The 25,693-nt window shown below is 37.0% G+C and overlaps 2 protein-coding genes across 13 annotated transcripts in view; one reads left to right on the forward strand and one right to left on the reverse strand.

The window, feature by feature from the left end:
- Positions 1 to 8,970, reverse strand: part of SULF2 (sulfatase 2) — a 167,872-nt gene extending 158,902 nt beyond the window's left edge. For 8 of the 11 annotated variants that reach the window (XM_084537682.1, XM_084537683.1, XM_084537684.1 and 5 more), the window contains exons 1-2: positions 8,805 to 8,970; positions 8,216 to 8,299 (exon numbers count right to left, since the gene is read on the reverse strand). The gene's annotated coding sequence lies outside the window, so the exon portion shown is untranslated. Of the gene's footprint in view, positions 1 to 8,215; positions 8,300 to 8,341; positions 8,397 to 8,482; positions 8,769 to 8,804 lie in introns of those variants that run through there. The other 3 variants (XM_084537693.1, XM_084537697.1, XM_084537687.1) reach the window with 2 other exon arrangements.
- A 104-nt stretch (positions 8,971 to 9,074) lies between these two features.
- Positions 9,075 to 25,693, forward strand: part of LOC311445490 (uncharacterized protein) — a 217,933-nt gene continuing 201,314 nt past the window's right edge. For both annotated transcript variants that reach the window (XR_014698437.1, XR_014698438.1), the window contains exons 1-2: positions 9,075 to 9,387; positions 10,924 to 11,053. The gene's annotated coding sequence lies outside the window, so the exon portion shown is untranslated. The remainder of the gene's footprint in view (positions 9,388 to 10,923; positions 11,054 to 25,693) is intronic.

Below are 25,693 nucleotides of genomic sequence, written 5' to 3' on the forward strand. Positions count from 1 at the left end.
TCTGGCAGTCAACTGACACAAGAGCGTGACCTACCTTTAAAACAAATATCCAAGTGCTCTGACTGCCTTCCAGTGCTCTAGAGACTGGTGGAGAGTCCAAAGATAACAGCTAGTCTCAGTAAAAGCCCTGAGACATAAATTCATAAAATAAAAAGTCTGTGCAAAACACTGTCTGCCAGCTGAGATCAAGTTTTAACTTCTGTCAACCAGCTGAATGTCCAAAGTTTCATGTCACAAGGCCTCAAGTTTATAACTTCAAAATGAGACCTGAGTTTCCCCTTAATTTAAAGGTAATGCCAAATCTCACCTACTGCAATTTTGCTCTACCTTGTATTATCCACAGTAGACACAAAGCTGACTTGTTTGTGTCAAAATCTTAAACAACCTAGGGAATTTTAAATCCAATAAGCTCAGTATTCACTAACTGGGTTAATACATATTTCAGATCATAACTCATTGTATTGCTTTCCCCTAGATTCCTCCTAGGTAGTTCCTGCCTCAAGCGTTCATGATAACTCCTGAAGAGATAAAAAACACTGATACTTGACAGCACCCAACAAGCTGGGATGCAAATCATATCCCCAGTCTCTAGAAAGTTCTAGACTAGTTCTAGTCGTAAGTGAGGGAGGGATTTCATTTCAGGTTCAGCTTTTAAGCATTACTGGTGCTAATGTGCTTTGTTTACCTCTTGGTACCAAAACATCATGCGGCATACAGGATACCATCCTGCACAAAACTGGGCAAATTCAGGCTCTATTCCCACTCCCTCATCTCCTTTCCCACAGTTCAGTGCTCATTTAAAAACTGAAGTCTTCACTTTTTAGAAGATTCTGCTATACTGACTTTATTTTTTTTTTCTTAAAACGCTTTTCTGAATCAGAGTTATGGAGTCTGGTATAGGGTGGTACAGCCCACATACATCTAGAAAAGAATGAATGCATCAAATTATGCTTGGCTATTAGTTGATCTTAGCATACATCAAAGTACATGCCTTACTAGCTTGGGAATGATATCCTAGAAAAACTATCAAGAATCCACAACCAAGACCAGAAGCATCAGACATTCCAGGCAATGGAATTGACCAGACCGATTTTGGGAAAAAAAAATAAAAAAAATAAAATAAAAATGTATTTAAATAAACCTCTCACAATTTTATAGGGTTGTTATTGGCAAATCTAGCTTCCAGAGGAAGGGAAAAAGATACTGTTGTTAGCTAATCCAAAGTCAATTTTTTCAGCCATTTTAAAGTTTTTAATATTTAACGTAACAGCTATTTAAACAGCTTATAACAACTCCATTCTTGAAAAGACTGACAAAAAGTTTTCAAGTCACAGAAAATTATTTTTGTCATTTTGAAGATGACAAAAACTATCAAGTCTGTGGGGCTCTTTTTGAACTGCACTGATATCACAAGATAAAAGCAGGATGAATTCATAGTTGAGTTTTATTGTGGGACAGCACAGGAACTTGAGCCACAGCTGTAATGAGGCAAACAGCAGTGGTTGAAATACAGCACTCAGTCATGCTTAAAACATTGCTGCAGCAGCTAGAAACTTTACCCATGAATCAGACTAGGTAATAAGCTACTGCAAGCACATCATATTTGAAGCTTTTCTGTTCTGAAGCTGGTGATGTTAGTTCTCTAACCTGACACTACAAATCCTATACAGCTGGAGATAGGGAGTGTAAAAATGTCACTCAAGATTGTCAGAAACTAGACTAAGCCTTACCCTGAAGCCATGATAAATACATTCATCAGTTAACATGCAGGTTCGTATTACATCTGTAGTAATTATGGAGTCATCTGATGGAAAGGCAATCAATATGTGAGCCCCTGCTTTAATCCCTTGCATTACAGATGATTAAAATAATAACCTAAAGCTGTTAATAACAAAAATATATGATGGACTCAAAATTATTCAGAAGATTATAGGAGGAGTTAATTGAGGCTACAGCACTTCTTTCTGCAGCGCACTGCTGGAGTACTCGCTTAACAAAACCAGGACAAATCCCAATTCAACAGCAGTGCCTGAAAGAAGAGACATCAAGATATGCGTTAAGTATGTAAAATATTCTCTAGCTTTCTTTACAGATGTGAAAAGAATATAATGAATCCTTCATGGCTTAGAGGGGAACATTTTTCTCTTGCCAGAGGACAGATTTCCAAAGAATGATATTTACATTTTCCTACAACTGGTAATTTTCTCATTTATCATTTGTCAGGGCCCAAAGACCTTTTACTGCACATAGGATGTTTGCATATGTTTAATGATCCTTTTACCAAACAAATGTCACGGTCTGAATGAGGAAATTAGTTAATATTGCTGATGTTGCTAATTTAACACCATTAATGTCACACTGTGAACAGCTACAGAACCTACAGGGTCTTGTATCACAGTTAACTACTAGTTGCAAGTCTGTTCTCTAGCAGACAGCGCTGAGAAGAGCACCCATGCAAATATTGCATTCAAGGAAATTAAAAAAAAAAGTATAAAATTGCCTTGATTCTGTAGTTAGACTACCAGACAAGTGTGACTAAAGACAGATCATTTGATGGTGATTTAAAGGCACTAATTGGAATTCACTTATCTGCAGTCTTACAGCTGCCTCCACTTTCATCAGCGTATGAGGATTCGGAGTAATCAGAAAAGAATCCAAGTGGGTCACAGAAACCATTGCATCACAGTATTTCTAGGTATACAGGAAGATCCAAAGACGTATCAAATGAAATGATGGCAGAAGTCACCACCTTTTCACCCTTCTCTGTGTACAGATGAGTTACATTCTGTACAGTAATTTGTTTCTTCACACAAAAACTATGATAAAAAAGTTTAAGTGCAGAACCATATAATTTTTCTGTAAGTCACGGACGTCTTCTACACATTCCCCCCAACAAAGTAAGAATGATTTAAAGAAGCCAGATTTTTTTGAAAGCCCGTCAAATCTTGCTGGTACTGAAAACATAGGGAAAAATGAGGATGGATGAAGTCTAAAAGTTAAATTATTTTGAACAGTTATTTACCCTGTATGCGTGGAATATACCTCAAAATAAGGGTGGACAAAGGAAGTATAGTAGCTAAAACACCTAATGTTCATCTTGAAGTAATTAATAACAGATATTTGCCTTATCCTGATTAGTAACAAAGAGTTATTTTTTACCAAAAAACCAAACAAGTCAATAATTCTAAATATTATAGTCAGTAGCACAGCTGGCTTTTTGCTCTTTCCAAAGGCATAAGCTGTATGTTGGCTGCAAAGCCATAAAGGTGGCAAAAACTGGTGATGAAGATGACTCGTAGTCTAGTAAAATTAGGGAAAAGGAACCTCAAAGACACTGAAGTCACATAGGTGACCTGGTTTAAGGAATACCTTAGCATATGAACTGGAACAATACTAGACATATTTATCTTAGTATATGAATAATTTATACACTATTATTAGATATCTGAGGTTATATCAGAATTTCAAAAGTTATAGCAGTAAGTCATGTAGACTTTTATTTAAAACAAACAAACAAAAAAAAACAACACAAACATCTTAAAAGTTGAAGCAATTCACATTATTCATTGCTGTGGGGAGGGAGGGAAATCCATCCAACAATGGAACTATACACAAACATTTGTTCAAAAGACAATAAACAATAACTATTTAATTGCACTAGAGAGAATACAGCAGTGCAGAGAATTAAGAACTAGTGAGCCAAACAGCACAAATTAATACCTGGAGTTTGCTGCAAATCTTGTTCACTACACATACTTAAATTCACATGAAACAACCTTGTAATTATACCCCCCCCAAGAAAAAAAAACACATGCATTTCATTACTTTTATCCTATCTGCACTCTCCACCTGAAAATTTACACAATTTTAACAATGCAACATAAACATTACTACTGTTAACAAAGACAAAAAGGGAAAACTGGAAAAGGAGTAAGGGAAACTGAACTAGAAAGCCTTGTGAAGACCTGCCAATATTAAGATCCTTTTATTTCTGAAGAGTCCTACCAGATATTTTGCATGAGAGAAGGATCAGAAATGTTGTTCCTAAATATGCATGGAGCTTCACAAAATTTTCCTTATATGGTTTCTAGATGCAAATGACATCACCTTCTGACATACTTCAGCATCTTGATGATCCCTGATCTTCTTTTCCCAAGTATTTCCAGAAAATGCCGAATTCCTAAATACACTGACCCCATCTATTAAACTTGGTAGTCATGTTCACTGACTCAGTCAGAGTTGGCCAGAACTATCAGATCACCCCAGCATCACTGGTTATAGTGCTTTCTACCTCCTGGATCAGTATTTTCAGGCCTCTACAATGATTGCTGCATCTCTAAGATCTTCAGATAAAACAGGCAATACAACCGCTTTCTTTTTAGAAACTTTAAATAAGAAGCTGCTTATTTTTAAAATGGCATTTGTCTTTCTGGAGCAATGAGACTTTAGCCAGTATTTTTGTTACTCCTTGTGAGGTATCGATATTTACAGTGGTTTCCTCAAAGACACTACCTTTATTTTTGAATACCACAGGCAGATTGGAAATGACTCTGGAGCCTAACAGACACCTCTTTATTTTGACACTCTCTTCCAACAATCCATTAACCATGCTAATTAGTACTAGTGATCACACATCAAAACTTGTATTCTACCACAAGCTGCTCAAACTTACTGAACTATGAACTACTCATGATTTTACTGTGGAAAAAAGTAAGACAAAACACTGGAACATATAGTGACAAATACAAAATAATGAAACAAAGATTTGGAATAAGCTCCTTACAGATAGTAACTGCATAAAAAGCTTCTACATTGTTCACAGGGGAAAAAAAACACATCACTGCTACAAGACCAGATTAGAAATGTCAACGTGTAACCGTATATATTTCATCTGCTTAGTTACTTCAGTTTATTCTGTACAGATTTAGAGTAGGAACTGTATCTGCATTGCAAAGGCTGTAAGTATAAAATAGGGTGTTGTAAAACTAAATAAAGTAATAGCTGCTTAACAGTGACTCTTATTCAGCTTTACAGAAAGTTGCATTTGAATAAGATCTCCTATTGTTATGTTTTTGGATCTTTCACATTAATTACTTCACTTTAGTGTCATTCTGAGCACCAAAACAGATTTCCTACCACAGCCAAACTGCAGAAGTAAGACATTATCTCAAACACTTTCATGGGAAATCTCACTCACCAGGATCTGGAAAAATAAGAATACAAGTACATAACCCCGTATTTCTCGTGTACATGAAACCCCGTATTTCTCGTGTACATACACACGCACAACCACAGACACAGAGGTGGGTCTAGGTTAAACTGTTGAACTACTGTATTCACAAAAAGAAAAAAAAAAAAGTGTTACCCAATTGTATATTTAAACTGCGTTGATACAGAAAATGGAATTTTGCATTGTGGGAAGATAAGACCACTGTAGATATTAGCATGCAGAGATCTGCACATGACAGATCCTGTGGCAGTCACAGGAGATTGGCATGCATTTCCTGTGTTATGGGAACACTGGAACTCAAGTACAACTCCTTACAAGAGGGAAGATTAAATTATCTGTTTACTAAGATGTTCTTACTGCCTCACAAGCAACGTTTCTTTGGATGCTGCTTCTTGCTGAAGACCTTTGGACTTTCAGCATTTGTATTTGTAGAAAGGCATGGTTATATCTACTAATGAGACACAGCTGAGGTAATATTTCAGACTTGTTTTCTGAATATGTGCAATATTTGCAAGTATTACAAATCTTTTATCCTCCTACAGATGTCAACCACTAATTAGTTGACATCCTCCCTTAACAGACTTGCATTATCACTCCATATGTACCATTTGGGGTGTGTGTGTGAGAGAGAGGGATAGGGTAGAGGCAGGTAACTAGCAACAAACAATTTTGAGAAATGCAGACAGTTTCTGAAAGATTAACTAAAAATCCAAGTGTATTAGATACCACTAATGGGAAGGGAAAATAAAATAAAAACAAAACAAATGACAAGACACTCGTGACAGCTCTTCAGGTTTCAAATCAAATCATAGCTTACACTGGAACAAATCCAGGTACTCTCAAAACCCGTAAGCATTCTGGAACATCTAATTTCATACTGAAAATGTAGGCCTGTATCTCATTCTCCAGAATGCCCACTCCAGCCTGAGAAATTAGCCCAGTGTATTGACAAAAATGAGAATCTGTTCTATCAATGATATTGCAAGGGAAAATTAGAAAGCCAAGTCTTATCTACACTTAATGGAAATTGGCAAAAGCACAGAGAATTCTACACAGAAGTAGGATCTCAGAAACAACTTTAATCAAAATGCTCTGATGGGTTGGTAGCAGCTCTTGAGCTCACTTTTGCTCTATTCTGAAATTCATAGGTGGCTGAGGAAAGAATCTTGAGAGGAAAAGAGAAAAATGTGGTTTTTAGGAAGCACAATCATTTAGAAAAGACTTCAATCATTCTATGCTATCTAAAAAGCAAGAAGCCTGAAATTCAAATTAATTATTTCTAAAAACAATTTTGAAGGGAAGATTAAATAAATCCACACCTTTTCCAAGTTGTAGAGATCTTTGAGATACCAGATATTTATTTTTCCATTTCCACTTTCCACTGTAATAACAGAAGACAACAGTACATACTGATTACTGGCCCGTTAATCTTTTTTTTGCAATAGCTCCTTCATAAAAAGGAAGCTATTTACAGTTATCTTTATTCCTACTATTAATTCCAGCATCTCAAAAATATTTCTGCTGCTATACTGCACAAGTATTTGCTTTACTCCACCACCTTTTTCTTCATTTGCAACAGAAAACAGTCCTATTCATTCAGTTACGTTACCAACTTACTGTAAACAAATCAATTTTATTTCCAAGTTTGACATCACCAAGCCATTTTGAGTTCTGTTTATGTAGATGAACACCCATGATTCTTCTTGCCTGAAGTCCTTGTAACAGATGCTTGAAAGTAAGTGCCAACAATGCAACACAGACTATTTTTAAAAACAAAACATTCTGGGCCATAGTTAAGCATCAACTATTTTAACTTAATAATTTGTTTAATGAAATAATGTGAGTTAACTTCGGTGAACTGACTTCAGACTTTTTCCTATCCATTTAAAAGAAATGATAAAGTATCAGTACTGAAACATATGACTAATCAAGACGGTTTTTATACAGCAAGGGCAAACACTTCTAGCTAGAAGTTACCTGAAGTAAGACTCCTTGCAAGGAATCCTTGCAGCAAAAGAAGTGTTGCATAGCCCAAATGCAAGCACAAAGAGGTTTCTTCTTTTTTGCAAATATTAAAGTCCAAAGAAAAAAAAAAAAGTCCATTAATTACCTTGGGAATAATGCATTGTTTTCTGAATAAAGTTAAAACAAAGACACACACGCAAAAATCATACAGGAACCTTGCCTTGAATTCCAAGATTTGTTTAGAAGAGAGTCCAGAGTTCACCTGAACTGTCTAATGCAAATTAATCTGCCCTATTTACACTAATATTCTGAGTGCCTTCCTAAATCCCTCATATTGCATTTCCACACACCCCTTAACCAAGCAGAAAGGGTAAGGTAAAATTGAGAAGGATAGGTGGTCAGTTTTTGAAAAAGCACATTTAACTTTTTAAGTTTAATTGCTGCATGACATGGTGTGAAATGCAAAGCCCTGCAAAATTACATGAAGAGGATTTGCTTAGAGGACTCTAATATGTTTAGTCAAAGCATTATCCTTAGAATCTAAATGTATATTTGAACATAAGAAGAAACTTCAGAGAAACACTGACTGTTAGTGGGGGCAGAAGAATGTAGAATACCTTTATCTGAACTCATAAAAAATATGTTTAGAGATAAAGAGAGAAGGGAGGAAAGAAGATCATTTTGCAAAAATCTAATATTAAGACAATTACTGAAACTGCATATTTTGGAGAACTCTTAAACCCATCATACATTAGCTTTATGACATGGCCCACCAAATCTTTTACATGCATTGAGCATAAAATGCATTGCACTGCAGGTTAGTTTTGGCATACAGTTAACACCCAAGCAATTAAGGTTTTTTCTGATAATTCTTCTCTGATGGCATGTGAATACATTTACTATTAATATCAGACATTACTTATTAATACTATAAACCTGAAGACAAAACATAATCTAACAATTTCTGTTTTTATCTACTGAACTTAATATTAGTAAAGAAAAGTAAGCCTATATACGTACTCATTTACATGCTTGCAGGCTAGAGAAGATGAGGGAGACAGCACGGACATTGCACCTCTATGTGGTTTCACATCAGTAGGCAACCTTTTGAAGGAGAACAAAAAGACGAGGTAATCAGAGACCTACCTACAGCTGGACCCCATCCCTGCCCGGAGCCCTGCAGCCTCGTTGAGCCGACACCAGGACCGGGCACCAGAAGTTTTTTAAGCTATTCCCCTGCTCTGCCACTGCCTCGCTGCGTGACCTTGGGCCGGCCGCTCCCCGCACCTCAGGAAAGCCCGGTAATTAGCCGCCTCCAGCGTCGAAGCCGGGGTGGAAAGGGGACCGAATGGCAGGGGGTTTTCCTCACAGGTGATAAAAATCTGCCCGACGTCCACACAGCCGCCCGTCCCGGGGAGGATCGGCTCCCGCACCTTCCCCGCGTACGGGTTAAACCGGAGGAAAAGGCGGCTCCAGCCAGAAAAGCCGGCGGCTCCGGCTCACCCGCCCGCCTCAAGCGCGGGCGGTGGCAGCCTGAGGAGCCGAGCCCTCAGGGCCTCCCGCAGCCAGAGCCCTCCCGGCGGCCCCAGCCCGGCCCGGCGTTACTCACAGCGCCCGGCGGGCGATTAAAACTCGCAGGTGGCCCGGAGCCGCCGAGGGCTGGAGGCGCGGGGGTGGCGGGATGGCGGCGGTCTCTCCTCAGCGCCCGCCCCGGGAGCGAGCAAAGCGGGCTTGGGGGCGCTGCGCGCCGCTCCGCGCAGCTCCGGCCGCTGCCTCTCTCCCTCCCTCCCTCCCTCCCTCCCTCCAGTGCGGGCCGCGGCGAGGAGCCGGCTTTAACCATCTGTTGCGAGGCACCTCCTCCAAGGGCTTCCGCCTCCCAGCCCGGGGGGCTCCCTGCCGAGGAGGTGGCGAGCGTGAGGGGAGCTTTAGGGCCCCGCCGGCCGCTCTCCGTCGCCCAGCGCGCTGAGGGACCGCGGCGGTGCCCGCCTCTCCTGCCCCCCTCACCTCAGGCTCGCCGCTGCCTTCCCCCGTCCCCTCGGTGCCCTTCCCTCCCCACAGCCGCCGTCCGTTCCCCTCATCTCTTTCCCTGCCGGGTGGGCGCCTCCCCGCAGTGCCCCGCCGTGGCTGTAGGGTGAGGGGAGAAGAAGATCTCGAAGAAGATCCCTGGGGATGGCCCCAGCTGCAGGCGCCAGGTGCGATATAGAGGTTTTGGGGGGAGATCAGGGAAAAATTGGGGGGGCAGGGGAGAGTCAGATCCTTTTGGGGGTGGGAGGAATAAAATTCTGGCCTATTAAAACTTCTTCACGTCCCACTTAACGCTAGACAGGGCCCTCCACATGGGGTGTGGGGAGGCCGGCCGTGGTACTGCACGGAGCAGTGTGCTTCAGCCTGCTGTGAGGGGCACAGAGCCGACTCCTGTGGGTGTGTGGAGACTTCTACATCTCCTGTAGAGAATTCTTCTACGTCTCCTGTGGAGAAGCTGTTCCAGGAGAATCAATACTCTGACCATTTAAACGGCTTTAAGTTTTAGCCTTCCACGTTTCTAATTTGAAGATTTTTCCACAGATATGTGGACAATGTATGGACAGGATCCCATATTCTGGGTCCCTATGTCCACTCCAAGGGGAAGTAGCTCAGATGTTTACCATATACTTGTAAACCATGCAAAACAGCCCCATCATTCCAGGTTTACTTCACACTTCTCCATAACTCCCTACAGATTTGAAATGCGCTCACACCTTACAGGGAAACAAAGGAATAGAAAGAGATTTTTAAAATTATTTCCTTGCTACGGACCTTCCAGATGATTCTTTTTAATCCAGTCCCTACATCTTCAGTTGATTCTCCACCGAAAATCCAGGGACTGAGAACCTTATTTTATTCCGGACAGGTTCCAGGGTAACGTTTTTATGATGACATGGCAAGAAAATGGTGTAAATTCTTTTCAGCATTCAACAACTTAAAGTTAACAAAACAGTCTTGAGATGTGTGCTGGAGAAGAAAAAAATATTTATTGCATATGGTAAACCATGTTCTGAATGAAGTTTTGTCATTTTTTGAAAGTGTCACATTCTTATTTCTCACTAGAGCAGTTTCAGAAGAGTTTGGGGTTTAAAACTAGTATGTGGACCAATTATGATTCCTGGAAATAAAGTCAACCATTTGTATTCTACCCCAGCATTGTCATTAAATGTAAATGATACAGAATCACAAAATGATTGATACTGGAAGTGACCTCTGGAGATCTAGGCCAACCCCACTCCTCAAGCAGGGTCATCAAGTGCATATTGCACAGGAACGCATGCAGCTGGGTTTTGAGTATCTCTGAAGAAGACTTAACAATTTCTCTGGGCAACCTGTTCTAATGCTCTGTCATACAGCACATGCTATTCCTTATAGACACTTTTCAAAGACACACATCTCTAACCCACTAGGAAGGCTTTTTCATTGCATTAGAGGATCTCAATACAGTTGAAGTTTATCTTATTATTGCAAAAATAATCAAAAATACAATTACTTTTAATACTCAAAAATACTTTAAATGGTTTACATTTTTTCTCATGAACCTCCAGATGGATGAAATTTTACCCTCATGTAAGCATGCAGAACGTCTATAAGTCTGAAGGGAGAATTTGTCATTACAAGACCAATTAAACCAATTGTCCTGTCCTAGGTACCAAAGATAAGCATAAAAAGACGATCTTCTCTTTGCGTGTTGTCATATGTAGACCTCAAACAAATAACGGCTAGGAACGGAACAATCCATAGACAAACAACTGGCCACAGAAACTGAAAATACAAATAATTTGTTCAGCTCTACACGAAGTCTTGGCAGAACTCAAAAACATGTACAGATAGGTGGTGTCTCAGTCCACAGATGTAATAAATCACTTGTTGAGTTTAGAAATTATGCCTTAAGTCCAAAAATAATGCTTCCCTATGAAGTCTTTTATTTTACAAACAAAATGCGTTTACAGTATTTGATTCCAAAGTCAGTTGCTCATTTTTTATTTATTTTAAATATACCCTCTCATCTGGTTCATCACAGTTTTTATTAATTAATTGTATACATTAAAAATGTTTCCAGTTGTATATGCATGTTACATATAGTTAACCTGTAGCTTTTATCCCACATGGTTTCTTTATGCAAAGGTGAGAGAAATGTGACCCGTTAGGCTGATGCTTCTGTAGAGTTAAAAAATATTGGTATCCATTATTTGCAATAATCATTTTTTTTAAATCCTTACTGTCTTAGAAGATCCATTAGCACAATCATTCCAACACTTCCGATTGTGCTTGCCATCTGCTTTTTCCCAAATAAAGATATATCAAATTACATTAATAACATCGGTAATTAAATACTAGCAGGAACTTGAAAACAAACCCTAAGACTCAAATAATCCACTGGTTCAGGTTTGGATCTTGCAGCAGGCTAATCTCTGAAGTGAACCAGCCAAAAACATGAGAGTGAAACTCAGAATGTGAATACAAAGATTAAGTTTGAATCTTAAAGCCCTATTTTTTTTTCATGTGATGTATGTTAAGTTCCCGGTGGAAAAAAAAAACACAACAAACAACACACAACATTTCAGGATTGAGTAAACTAATCAGAAACATACCTTACAGCCTTAAACATACCTTACAGTCAGAAAGAAGCTGCTTTGTTATAAAGACAAAGCAGATTTGTGGGAATGTTGCCACTTTTTATAAACTGTCGAAAGCTGTTTTTTTGTTTTTTTTTTTTTTTTTTTAATTTTGGTTATGTGCCAGTCATGACTCAGGAACTGTTAGGAAAATGAACGTACTATTTTAAATGTTGCAAGACATGGCCTAGACTTAGATAGCGTAGCAAATTTACCTAAGCAAGCAAATTCATCTCAGAAGCTGAAGAAATGAAAGCATTTGGAACGTCATTTATGTGCTGACACTACTGAGAAAACAAAAGCATTGATGGATGGTGTTAACCACTGAAAATGCCAGCGGATGGTAAGTGAAATGTTATGTTCCTACCCCACAGGGCCATGTCTTCTGCTGGCAATCAACAACTCTATCTGTTATAGGAAAGGAAAAAAGAAAAACAACAATATCAATAGACGATACTACAAGTACATAAAGTACTGTCTGAACTTCAGAAGATAAGAATTTTCTATTTGACTTAAAGATTACTCTTACTGTGTAAAGACAGCTATCGAAACTTCGAGTTTTTGCACGGCCTTTGATAATTGTGGTAACCGGTATCTGCAATGTCATGTTTCCTATCCTCTTACTCATAACACATTAAGGGAAATAGAGTATAACTTCAGTGCTAACAGGGAAGTTTAAAGTAATAGAAATCTGTAGTTTTCAGAACACTTTTCCATTTCAAAGGGCTTTGCAAACATTGATTAATTAATCTGTTCTGTGTTCAATTCCGGCAAAGCATGCAGTCCTTCTACTGAACAGTTGAGCTTTGTTGTGGATTTTAAAGCCTGAGCTGTGCTGTTTGGTTGGGTGAGCACACGCGTGCAGAGGGTCAATACTAGAGCAATATCTGCTTAAGGCACACCATTTGGGTAGCTACAAGGAACATGTTTAACAGTGGCTGTAAATCTTTTCCTTTTTTGAGGTGCCAAATGATACACAGAGGTTTGATGTTGTCTTTTTGTGTATGTGTGTGTGTGTTTGTTTTGTTTTTAAAAAGGCCTCAATATTTCTTTCCACAAGTTTGGCTTTCTCTTTGATGTATTACACATAAAGTCAGGTTGCTGTGCTGACACAACGATCACAGCCATCAGGTTCCTTCTGCTACCCACACATGCTCAGATGCTACTTTCTCTTCTGACTTTCTGACTTTCCAAAACTTACTGTATTGGTTTCTACATTGCATAAAATTGATTGAATGTTCATCGCACTCCCTTTGTCATGTGGAATTTCCCTTTTCAGTCCAATTTATGAAGATACACCTGTCTAGATGTGTTCACCCATACTCTTTGGCTTTGTATTTTCTGCATCTTCTGTCTAAGGACATTAAACCTGCCTTTGCCAGCTACTAAGCGTGAATGATCTGAATTATATGTATCCAAAAGTTACCCTTTCAGAGCCTATTTACAACATCAACTACTGGAAACTAAACCAAATTTCTTAATTTGAAATTCACAGAACACTCATTATGTACTACAAGTATGCATGAGTCATAATGGAGCCCTGCCAATGATGCTGTCTGAGCAATTGCATATATTGCATGTCTGCTTTGATACAGTTGTGCATCTCGCACTAAAAGTGACAGAGCAGAATTTTTCAGGTTTTGGGTGAAAGATGGTCTAAGACACCTTACTTAGGCTATAGAAGATTTTTATTTTTTTATCTCTGGTATATTGAGGAAAAGCATCTTAAGGAGGAGGAGTAAAATAAGTCATTTCAGTGAGGAAAAAGAGACAGAGTAAGAAAGACCTCTATCTAGTGGAGAAGCCTAGGCCGAGTTGCTTTCTATAGAAGTTTCTGCAGACGCTTTGTAAGCAAAGGTTCTTTGGACTTCAGCAGGGGACTGAGCATTTTTTGAAAAGATGTACAACTTTATGCTGCAGGACAGGGTTCACATTATTTACTGAGAAATGACTGGCTGCCTGCCAACCTGTAAAACACTCCCTTGCTAGTATTTCAGCTGAAGAAAAAATGAGGTAAAATAAATACCTCAATATTGCTCTATTACAGTGTTTAGACTCTACCCTTCAGATAGAAAAATGAAATTTATTACAACAATAAATGACCCCCTAAGATCTCAGAACTGCCAGGATTCTCTGTCTCTTCCTTTCTAATGAACCTTTGCAATTTCACTGAAGTCAGAAAGTTGTGATTGTATCAATAGATCATGCCTGTACATACATACGCAATGTGCATAGAGAAATGACATGCTTTAATTGTATTTTTAATGAGAAAGATCAAGTAATTCCATGAAATATGCGCCAAGTCTCATGATTGATGATTTCATTTTGAACCAGGCAAATTAACAGTACAGTTTCTTGCAATAACTGTGAAATTACTCACTCTTGCATATACAGATTTATGCATAGATCTAATAATTTTGTTTGGTGTGGGTTGAATGTGCATGTGGCATCTTTCCTGGTTACAAGCACATGGATCTTTCTACTATTTGTATGTTTCAAAAGTATCATAAATCAACAAAAATGCAATTTCTGCAGAATTCTATGGGAATTCTTTGCTTAAAAAATTCTTGAGGGATTAAACAGTTACAACAGATTTTTTTCTTACAGTATCTGGAGAGTTGTGTTTTACATGTACAGTGCTACTGCAGGTACCCTTGTATATTAATCAGTACATCTGTACTTTGTAGATGGAGAACAGACAAGTATGTACTCTTCAAGACTTTAAATCAGCTCTGAGTTTAACTCCTCAGAAGCAAGCATTGGTCTGCTACTGTCTTCAATCACATAGGTTAATTCACGAGCTGGATTTAAATCTTTTCCTCATGCTTCCTGTTAGAGATCTAAGACATAATAATGTAAACAGTGCAGCTATAGGCTAGGCCACACAAGCATAGGTTCATAGATATTAAGAAAAGCAGGAACTGTTGTGACAGCTTAACTAGATCTTCTGACATCTAGGATTTCTGGTTATACAGCAAATCTTTCAAGCTTCAGTGGTTACCACGGGCTCAACCATGATAACTGTTCAATATCTCACATATAGGAAGGCAGTATCTTAACTTATATATGCTACATGTGTTTTTATATATTGAGCCTTAAAATAAAACAAACACTCCCTGACCTTTGGGGCATGCTATCTGAATAACAGTCACACCTGAATTTAGCTGCTAGTCTTCTACCACTTAAAAATCGCTAACAGAAATGCCATTTTCCTTTTTTTTTTTTTTTTTTTTTTTTTTTAACATAATAATTGGACTCAGACCAGACCTGCAAGAGTGAGATACATCTCAATGTGAATGAAACAATATTTGGAATCTCTGGGTTCTCAAGGGTGCTTGGCTTGAAGGGAATTGCTTGTGCTAGGGACCAGAGGTTATGTGCAGAAGTTCTTTTGCATTTTAATCTTATAAAATATATGCACTGAATATGTATCTATTAATGCTGTCTTTAAGTTGTAAATCTGTATATAGGTAAAAATTTTCCTGGGACTACATGCATCTGTTTAATCATGTCTTTCTTTGAAGGATGAACAAGTGTCAGTCTTTCATGTAAGTTGGATTTCCAAGCATAAAACAGGTTCCTGGCATAAAGGAGATGTCCCAGTAACACATCCTTTTTGCACATACCTTTCTTTAGGTAGAAAACAAGTGTACTTTGTGAACACTGTACTCTTCTTGCTGCTTGCTATATTGCTATAAAACATCAAAAATAATAATAAAAAAAAATAGATTTCTTCCTTTATAGAGAAATTATGAAGAAATTTCTGCTCCCAGTACAGTGCCATCACATGCTACAGACCTTATTTTATGATCTTTAAGGTTTTGCCTTTTAATTTTGTATTGGCAGAGTAAAGAAATCTGAATGTATTTATGGAGGGGGAAGGGACTGAGCTGTGCAGCTTCTAGGAAGCAGGAGCAGCAAATGAGAAACCCACCCAGAAGTTTCTATTATATGGTTGTTATGAAAGAAACTACATTGTGGGATAAATGCCCAGGCCATTGTTTGTTTTTTAACCCATTCGTCACTGAAATGAAAACCTACCAAAATAAGCTGAAGTTTCCCAGACTGAAAAAAACGTGAATTTGCATTTGCTTTGATTTTTGTAAAGGATCGAAGTTTTGTTTGGAAAATCCATTAGAACAGAAGGCTTTTTTATTAATCACTTTATCCCAGGTAGGGTTCTTTTTCAATATATGATGTCATACAGTACAGCAAATGCTGTTCTTATATATGTTACACAGTAAAATATAGTTTGATACACAGCGCCTCCAAGGATCATGATTTGCCTAAAACCTGTCTTTTTTTCTTTGTCAGGCAGAATGTAAACTTAAACACGTATAATCATTTCTAATGTTTATTGCTATGCTGTGAGAGTAGAACTAACTGCAGAAAAATAAAAAATTGTCACCTGATGTTTGCAAGTGAGTAGCCTAAATGTGCATGGGAACTGTACCCTTGCAAGACAAGACATTTTACTGAAGTCTACACGTTTGAGTTTGGCCCTAAAATAGATAAATCATCATGTTCTGGCTACTGAAACATAGAAAACAATGAGCACATGGTGTGCAAAGGGATAGGAGTTAGTAATGCTATCTAAATCAGTAAGGATTTAGAAAGGGAATTCAAATCAAGTGCCATTGGCTGGGTGGATTTATTTGTGACTTTGAGATTTCCGAGTTGTGATGTATTTATGATGATTTCTTGATATTTTTAGCATAAATAATAAATCATTATACTCCCTAAATGAAACATTTTCATTTGTGACAGGTACTTTTGTAGGAAAATTGCATGTAGTTAATATAATTAAAAATGAAATTCCCTATCAATTTTGTATTTTATTCCTGCTGAGAGGTAGTTATCATTTGAACTTCCATCTCCACTGCTTGAGCAAACTGGTTATATGTTTGTTTGTTTAACCTATTTCTTAGCACAAGGCATCAGAGAACTATGAAGGAGAAGTGCATATAAACTGTATTACATTCTTTTTAGTTGCATCTGTTGTGTTTCTCACTTTGTGATTGCAACAGGAGAAAGTTACTGTGGTCAAAAAAGAATAGACACATATAATGAAATCACCCATGTTTCTTTCTGTTTGACTGTACAACTCAAAAGTCAACCCTCCATTTGTATCAACCACTATTACAGTGAGGTCACAGTGAGGGTTTCTAAGAACCTACAGCTGACTGAGCTGTAAAACCTGAAAACATGGATTGTGTCTGGTTGCATATGCGTTTTTAGATGAATGGCTTTTATTGTTTCAAGATTGAATGTAAAAGTTAGTCCCTCTGTTTTCAGTGCATCCCATGTTGTGCCCTTTTAATGCTGAATAATAGAGTAATACATCTGAAGTGTAATCTAAAAGTTTTGATAGATGACATTTCAGATTTTCTAGGAAAGAGCAGCAAAGATAGATGTTGGTGTTAAGATAGACTGTTGGTGTTAAGTCCATTTCAATCTAAAGTTCGTATGTCTTACCTCATTTCAATCTAAAGTTTGTATGTCTTATCTACCAGTTACTCTGTTATGTGCTGCTTTTATTTATTTTTCTGAATATAGTTTTTTGATAGTAACAAAACTCTGACTATAAGTAACTGTGAAATATCTCTTAGGCACTTTTCTTCAATTTTGACATGACATTTACAACTTGGTCAGTCCAATGTAAGGTTTTTTTATTAGTTATTTCCATCTTGTTTATTCCTTAAAAGAAAGTCATATTCTTTATGCCCCAGATAAATTTGAAGGAGAAATCACATTTGTACTAAGGAAAATAAACTTTCTTATTCCTTGCCCACCATGTAATGTCTTTATCTAAATTTATGCAAAGCCACTGCAAACTGTAAGGAAAGAGCTAATGGAAATGGCAATATTTATACTTACTTTGAACTGGTAGTGGAAAATTAAGCTCCAGATACATTGCTGTATATGGACCTCCATCTTCCTTTTTTTTTGGCAAGGGTCTTGTAGATGTACTAACTGCCATAAAATTCACTTTATTAGGGAAAGAAATATTAAGCCATATCCTGGACTGTGTGCAGTCTCCTTTGCAGTAAAACGATCTGTAAAGCTTTCCAGAGTTGGCAGCTGAGATTTCCCCTGCAAGCGGGAATCCCTGGCTGAGGTAAAGCTGGCTTACAGCCACCTTGGCTTCTGTCTATTCCAACTGGTATAAAGAAAGAGAAGATCTGAAATACTGGCTTTTAAAATTGAATCTCCTGTAGACACACAGAGACTTTCAGTATTATTTTTTCAAGTATAGGTCTGAATCTGTGTGACTCATCTTCTCCCTGTGTGTGTGTCCTGTGCATACATCTGGATGCTACACATATGACTCTTTCAGCTGAGTCGTCAATTTACAGCATTTAAGAGGTTAAATTTCTTTAGCTTTTTTTCTTCTCTTCTTGTGAATAGTTGTTTCTCCCTTAACACGAATATTTGGCTATTACTGTGAAGAAACTGGGTGCATTTCCTTTGGGAAAACTCATGCTGATTCCAGATAGAATTTTGTTTACAGTTCCTTTTCTAAGCATCATCTATCTTAGTATTTTACCATGATAACTGTAGATACAAAGTGTTGATTCAGCCATAATGAAGAGTAAGTAGTTTTTTTTGTTTGTTTGAAGTAGGGATTTAATAGTAATTTTTTATTATTATTATTTTCAACCTATGATACTACATTTCAGCCATCAAAGATGCAAAATACCAATCTTAACATCCTTAGGTTAGGTGAATGTTCTAGAAGCACATAAAATGGACCGAAAACAAAGGGCTTTGTTTGAAAAATATAAACATCAAAGCTTTTACCTGTATTATGAACATAAGAAGCTAAAAGCACATTAGAGGTTGTGAGTTAATAAACTCACAAACTTATTACTGTATGTATAAAGGGAGTCATCCATACAACAGAAAATGTGTAAAACATTCCAAGAACCATTTACATAATTAGTGTAATTTCTCTTTTATAATTGTTTCCTGTTTTGACATAAAGAACTTAATTATTTGTTCTCTTGCAATACATACGGTTTTGTTTTGAAGCTTCTTTGATATTTTGAATTTGACAAACATTGAGCACTTTTATTTTTCCAAAGGTAATGAGCCTGAGTAGGTACAGACAAACTGTTATGTGACTACTGGTAACAAGTTTGAGAATTTCAAGTGTTTGTGTGCAAGACATTGCGATTCAGAAGATAATGGCATTTTCAAGTACCAGATCTTGGAAAGATGTCTCCTTCGTAAATGTAACCCCCTGTTCTTCCAGCAAGGAGATAGCACCAGAGAGAATTCACATCTTCAGGCGACCCCAATGAGAGTTCACTAAGATGCTTTCCTAGACTCCACTTATTTACCAGACTAATACATTCCTCGAAACAAAGAAACAACCAAAAACATTTTAAATAGTCTCCAGGTTTCACTCACCATCCTGGTTCCTTCACCTCCATGAGGCTGTTCTGCATTGGTGTCTCAGAACCACACTAAGATGTTTCCTGACAGTGCAGCATTGGCACTGCAGTAGCACTAGAGCTACATTTGATCTCCACAGTAATGTTAGAGATAGATATCAGTTCAAATACTTTAACTGGGGTTATCAGCTTTTTCCTTCAGGGTTGAGCCTGTGGCATTACTGTGCTCCATCCTAGCTTGTAGGTTAGTGGTTTACCACTAATCTTTCAGTATCCCCAGCTGAGCCATTTAATTACTCCTCTTTGTGCTCCCTGATGGCCTGTCTGGTCAGTCTGTTGAGAATGGACTCACGTACTTTAGTGTTATGCTCTATAAATACCTTATGATTGTAGCTACATTGTAATATGGATAAATTAATTGTTCTGTAGGTGTATTTACAGTGAAAGGGAGAAAGGTTGTGGCATATTATGAGATCTTTGGGCCAGATTCTTTGCTCTTGAATGGTGATGCAATTCCACTTACACAACATACCTTTTATTGATCTGCATTGTATTTTTTTCTATTCCATCTTAAATCTTGAGGGATTAATAATTCCATCATGAGTCTTGTTGCAATAATGTTTTGTTAGGTGGCTCTATTACAAAACTTTTTACATTCTCTATAAAAGATGCAGTATTAGCAAGTTTGTTGATTTAACAAGAGTAAGTATAGACACAGCATTCCAGAAATCTTCACTGAAACTGAAGTTTTCATTGAAGAAAAGGTATTTGTCAACAGGTACCTTAACTTTTTTCTTTTTTTTAAGTTTAAAAATTTGCGAGCATTTTTGTATAAAAGTTATTTAAAACTTTTTTTTTTTTAATTTAATAAAAATTAAGTAAACTTTCCAGCAAAAGTTAAAAAGTAACTTTAATCCATCACAATTTGTGCAGGCTATATATTTGTGAAAATTTTCAATACTGTTATAATTCTGATTTACCACAGTGCAACATTTTAAAATGGAGAAGGAGTTTCTTGTCCCGCGGCGATTTTTGCTTATCTCCAAGTAGCTATTTTTGTTGATGTTGCTTCATTACTATTGTAACTTATTAAACTCCCCAACCTTCAGACACTGGTGACATTATTTCTTATGTTTTGGGCTTTGATGTACTCTGGTAACAGAGGTGACATATTAAGCAAGACCCAAAGTGCCAAAGACCAAACCTGGATGTTGTGGAGGATAAAAATCACTTAGAGATACTAGTCTAAAATAATTCCTTAGCAGAACTGTAGGCCAGGAGGAGGGAGTGCTCCTGTGTAGAAATGTTTATTTAAAAAATCCATAATGAAAGTATGTATTTGGTATGCTTGGTAAGGAAGAGTGAAGAAATATTTATTTGCAGATCAAATATCAATTTTACTTGGGAAAATATGTATTTGCATGTGCAATTAGTTTGATGTAAGTGTCCCAGACGGATCCAAGGTAGACTTGCAGTTCCTTCAAATAAATTTATATTTTATATAAATTATCCACCAAATTCTTAATAGTAATGATAAAAAACATTGTATCTTGTATGTACTGCATATGTGTATATACTTTTGTCAACAATTCTTTATAAGTATAAAAAAAACAGCTAACATTGCAAGTAAGAGCTACAAGAGGAGTAGATGACATCATTGTGCTGGAAAAGACTAAGAAATGAGACTTCTATACCTCTGTGTGAAAACATCAAAGAATAGAGACGATAAATGCTGAACAGGTTTCAGGTTTATTTGATTATATTTGTGACTTTTTCAAATTCCTTTTAAAAATATGCTGAGTTTTGCTGTTTTTGCTAGCAGTTCAAGACAGTGGTTTAATTGTAGGCTTTGTTGTTGCCATTCTACTGACTTAGTGCAAAAGCATTTATCAATCTAAGGTTTGAAATTAACTTTGAAATCCAAAAAAGACAGTTTAACCAAGGGAAAAAAGAGCCTGTAAGCATATTTTCTAACATAAAAGGAATGTTAGGCTCTGAATCACGTTGGGAAGATGGTTAAATTTCTAGAAAGAAATTGCCAGATAAAATGTTATGCAGCTTGAAACTCTTCTGGAATTTATTTCAAAGGATCCATTTTCTGAAAGATTATTTTTGGAGGGATTTCTGGTGCCAGCAGATCTACTTCAGTTTATAACATTAAATTACAATTTAACACTTTACTGGCATGAACGGAAATACTATGACTAAAATTTTAGTTTATAAAGCAGCATTGCGAAGAAGCATAAATTATTATCCTGAGCACATTTTTTTTATTTCTCGGTTGTTTACTCCTTATTCCTTTCAGTAAGCTTTAAATCAAATCTCTCAAAACTGGCCTCCTGATCTCCTGTTCTCCCCAAAGTCACTATAATGTGTTTGAGTAATCATCTCATATGTGTGCAGTATTCAAAACGTAAGCTATGAGATTTTGGACTGTTGCCACAGAATAAGAGCAGACCTCAGGGAGTTGATTTTTCATAACTTTAGAAATGAAGCAAACGGGAGAACTGCATGATTGGATCTTCCAGTTTGGTCCCAACACCTGAGTACGTTACTACCTATTCAAACCATCCTGTTAATCTTTCGACTTGATTGTTATCATCTTGGGTGAAGAATCCTGTCTTGCTATATGCCTGTATAATAACCAGTATAATACCACCTACATACCATTCTGCTCAGATAATGTTTTAATTAATCTGATTAATTTGATTTATTTTATCTGTTCATCTTTTTCTGTGTGAAAAGTGGAAACATGGATCATAACCTGTATCTCCCAGCAAAAGAAACAAAACCCTCAACAGAGGTATATTGTTTACAACTTTAAATGGCCCAGAGCATAGAAGTCAAGATTGCAATAGTCTAGTTTAAGGCAAGAAGAAACAGGATCTTGGCTGAAGACTGTAAAACAAAAGATCTGACATGCCAAGCTGTAGCTTTGCTATGAAGCTGAGTAATATTGTTTCTTGCACTTTAATCAATGGGTAGCCTCTCCTTACCTCATCCTCCCACCCAATGTAACTTTACTGATGTTTCTTCTGCCTTTCAAAAATCTGTGAGTGACTGCAAGGTGCTATCTTTGTTTGTAGGATACACGCCCTGTAGGGACGTTACAGTTCTGCTTCTCCCTAATTACTTTTTTTTTTTTTTTTAAAGGAAGTGAAACTTTCACCTGTTTACCTGTTTCAGTTTCTCTGTTGCTTACAGGTAGGTGCCCCCCAAAAACTAAGTGCCATCCAGGGCAGTTTTTATTGATTGATGTCTCTCACTTCCCTGGAATGATCCTTGTTAGTGCTGCGATACGTCTTACCATATTGTATGCTGTTGAATCACATTGAAACCTGTAGTAAAGAAAAAGAGGTAATGAAAATGTATGACTATTCCATCTACAGCTGGGGTTGTAGTGTCTTTAGCATTTACATTTATCGTAAAGTTCACAGACAGGGCTGTGTGTGTGTATATATATACAAGTATAGTATTTTGGACAGATTCATTCCCTAAATCCGTAGGTAAGCTGAAAAATTGAGAGTAATGCTAACAAAGTATACCTCATACTGCAGCTTTATTTGTTCTGCCATATGATCAGAAGAGTAAGCTTTGAAGAGCTGCTTGTTTTTTTTGTAGTTGTTAACTGATAAATATAAGCCAATACAGTTAAATATTCTGTCCAATGTGGAGAATCAAATGCTGGTATTTCTGCCCATTTGTTTCTGTGGTTGAGATCTAGCTGTCTCACCTGAATTCCTTGCCTTTGCTTTCTGCTAAAAAATTGGGAAAGAATAGAAGATCTATCCTTCATATATTATTTGCTCTTATACACTTTAAGTTTAAAAAACAGTAGTAACTCTTCCCTTATTAGGTTAATGTATTTTCTCTCTATCAGTGACATTATTGTAATATGAAAATGTGTGACATCTGAAAGTCTCACACAAATTTTATTTGGGTAGAGCTGGTACAGTCAGCAGTGCTGTCAAAAGGGTTATGTTGTGTTTTTTTTTTCCCCCTTAAAGATTTTTCTTCTGGTTTATAGTCTTAAGGGGTTTCAAAATGTATTCTGAAGTAGCAGGCTCTTTTATGATCTCCTCCTTAAGCTGCTGTGCACTAGATTTGCTCTATAGGCTTATACAGCACAGCTCAAACTCTGGAGAAATTTATGGTACTGCTAGAATATAATTTAGTTCACATTTTGCATACATCATTGGCCTCTTCATTGTAATAAAGTGATGTAATCTCTATAACTTCTGGTATTCTTACTCAGTGCCTAGATTTTTCACTGGTTATGTCTGGAAATAGTTAAAATAATAGAGACTGCTGTTATATTTGGCTGATATTGGACGAATCAGAGATTTTTCCAGATTTTCAGTAGAGGTAATTAATCAGGAGGTAGTGAAATGTTGCTAGCTTAAGCACTTGAGCTCAATCAAGCATTTTTGGAGAGAAGTGCTTTGTACTACAATGACGTATATTCAGGAAGGCACTTTATTGTAACTGAAAACAATTTCCCTGGCAGAATCCAAGTCAAGTTCTCAATCATGACTGAAGGAAGGTGAGAGAATTGATGTACAGTGTTGTGAAAATTCTGACACGTGCTATTTTTTGCCCTTTATATTGTGTAATATAATGAGGTCACAACTTTCATCATAACGTTAACAAATCTAAGATCTTACAGAAATAAGTATAACATATGCAAGTATAACAAAGTATGCATTTCTGGTCATAATTTTTCAAGTTGATTTCCAAGCTAGAAAAGTGGGCAACTGGTGCAATGTTGTCATACATGTCAGTAACTGAAGCTTATACTGCTTATGGTGGATTTGTATGAAATCCAGAGAGCAAAATAAAAATTTCATAAACAAGTTAAGATTACAGTCCCACACTGTGTATTTTGTGACTAAACATGTTTAGTTTTGTTTGAAAGAGTTGCTAAAAATTTCCTTAACTGATGTCTCTGTTTCAAGGTGCATTGAGTTACTTCATTGGAAGAAAACTGCAGGAATGAACCTCATAACCTTTACTACAAATGAAGGCAGGATGCCGTCATATTTTCCAAATAACAAATTTGTGTGCCTGGGTATTTTGCTTCACCATGTCTGTCAGAGAAAAGGAACATTTGATTCTAAAATTGAGTGCACCATAAAGAAGCCTTCAGGCCATCACAAAGAAATTGAGAAATACCTAGGAATGATCACTTGGTTCATTTATATATATACACATGCATACACATATATATTACAGATTTATAACATATTCAGTTAGTGGGAAGTGTCCCTGTCCATGGCAGGGGTTTGGACTAGATGATTTTTGAAAGCCCCTTCCAACCCAAACCATTCTATTATATATATATATACTTTATATATATTATATATATATATACTTTATATATATTATATATATATTATAAATATATATTAAATATATATATAAATATATATATATTTATATATATATAAATATATAAATATATATATATTATATATATATATAAATATATATATATATTATATATATATTTATATATATTATATATATATATATATATATTATATATGTGTGTGTATGTGTATGTATATACATGTGTATATCTATTAAAAAAACCCATCAGGTTATTAGATAGATTCTGAGTTATGTCTTGGCTGTCTGCCTGGATTAAAGGTCCCCATCTCTGTTTCAGTATCCCAAAGGATCATGTTGATCTGGCTTGAGCAGTTGTTTGAGCTGGGAATCTTTTTGTCCCCTTTCCACACCCATACTTGAGAAGCTTTTTGTCCCTTTTTCATACCCACACTTGCCTACAGAAAGCAGCTGTCTCCTTCCTCTAGATGCTTCCGTATCAGCAGCATGCGAGCTTGCCCTCATGTTGGGACAGATCTTAGTGAGGCTGGCTGCTCTTGCCCTGTTCAGAGGGGTAGGCTGCTTCCAGCACTGCATCTTGCCAGATACGTAGTGAATAAGAGCAGGGAATTGGGATGACAATTCCTAGGGAAGGGCAAGAGAGAGAGGTATCTAAGGGAATTACGGTCTGACATTTTGAACTGAGCATTATGCTTTGGAGAATACTTGTTCCCTTCTTTATTGGGAAGAGCTGAAGTGTTAGTCCGAAGTATCATACGTGAACACGTATTATAGGATACACACTGGGCAGTATATACATCCTTATTTCTTTGTCTTTCCATCCTCATTCTTTGCATTACATCCTTATTTCTTTGTCTTGAGAACTCATTTGATAATATTTCTCTGAGGATTACTTTCTTTGGTACGTCTCCTTGGATGTAACTTTCTTTGTTTTCAACATCTCCTTGGATGTTGAAAAGAAGATATAACTGGAGACTGGTAATTCAAAGGTAATTAGGTCCAGATTTGGGTCAGCCTGGAGTCTCAAAATATCTCCAAGTCAAAGCTAGAACAGCCAGAGCTAGTAGATATATAGCAGTTTGATCTGTTTTGCAAATAATGCCAAGATT

Source organism: Aythya ferina (assembly GCF_964211825.1).
Source record: "Aythya ferina genome assembly, chromosome: 16".
Classification (NCBI taxonomy): Eukaryota; Metazoa; Chordata; class Aves; order Anseriformes; family Anatidae; genus Aythya; species Aythya ferina.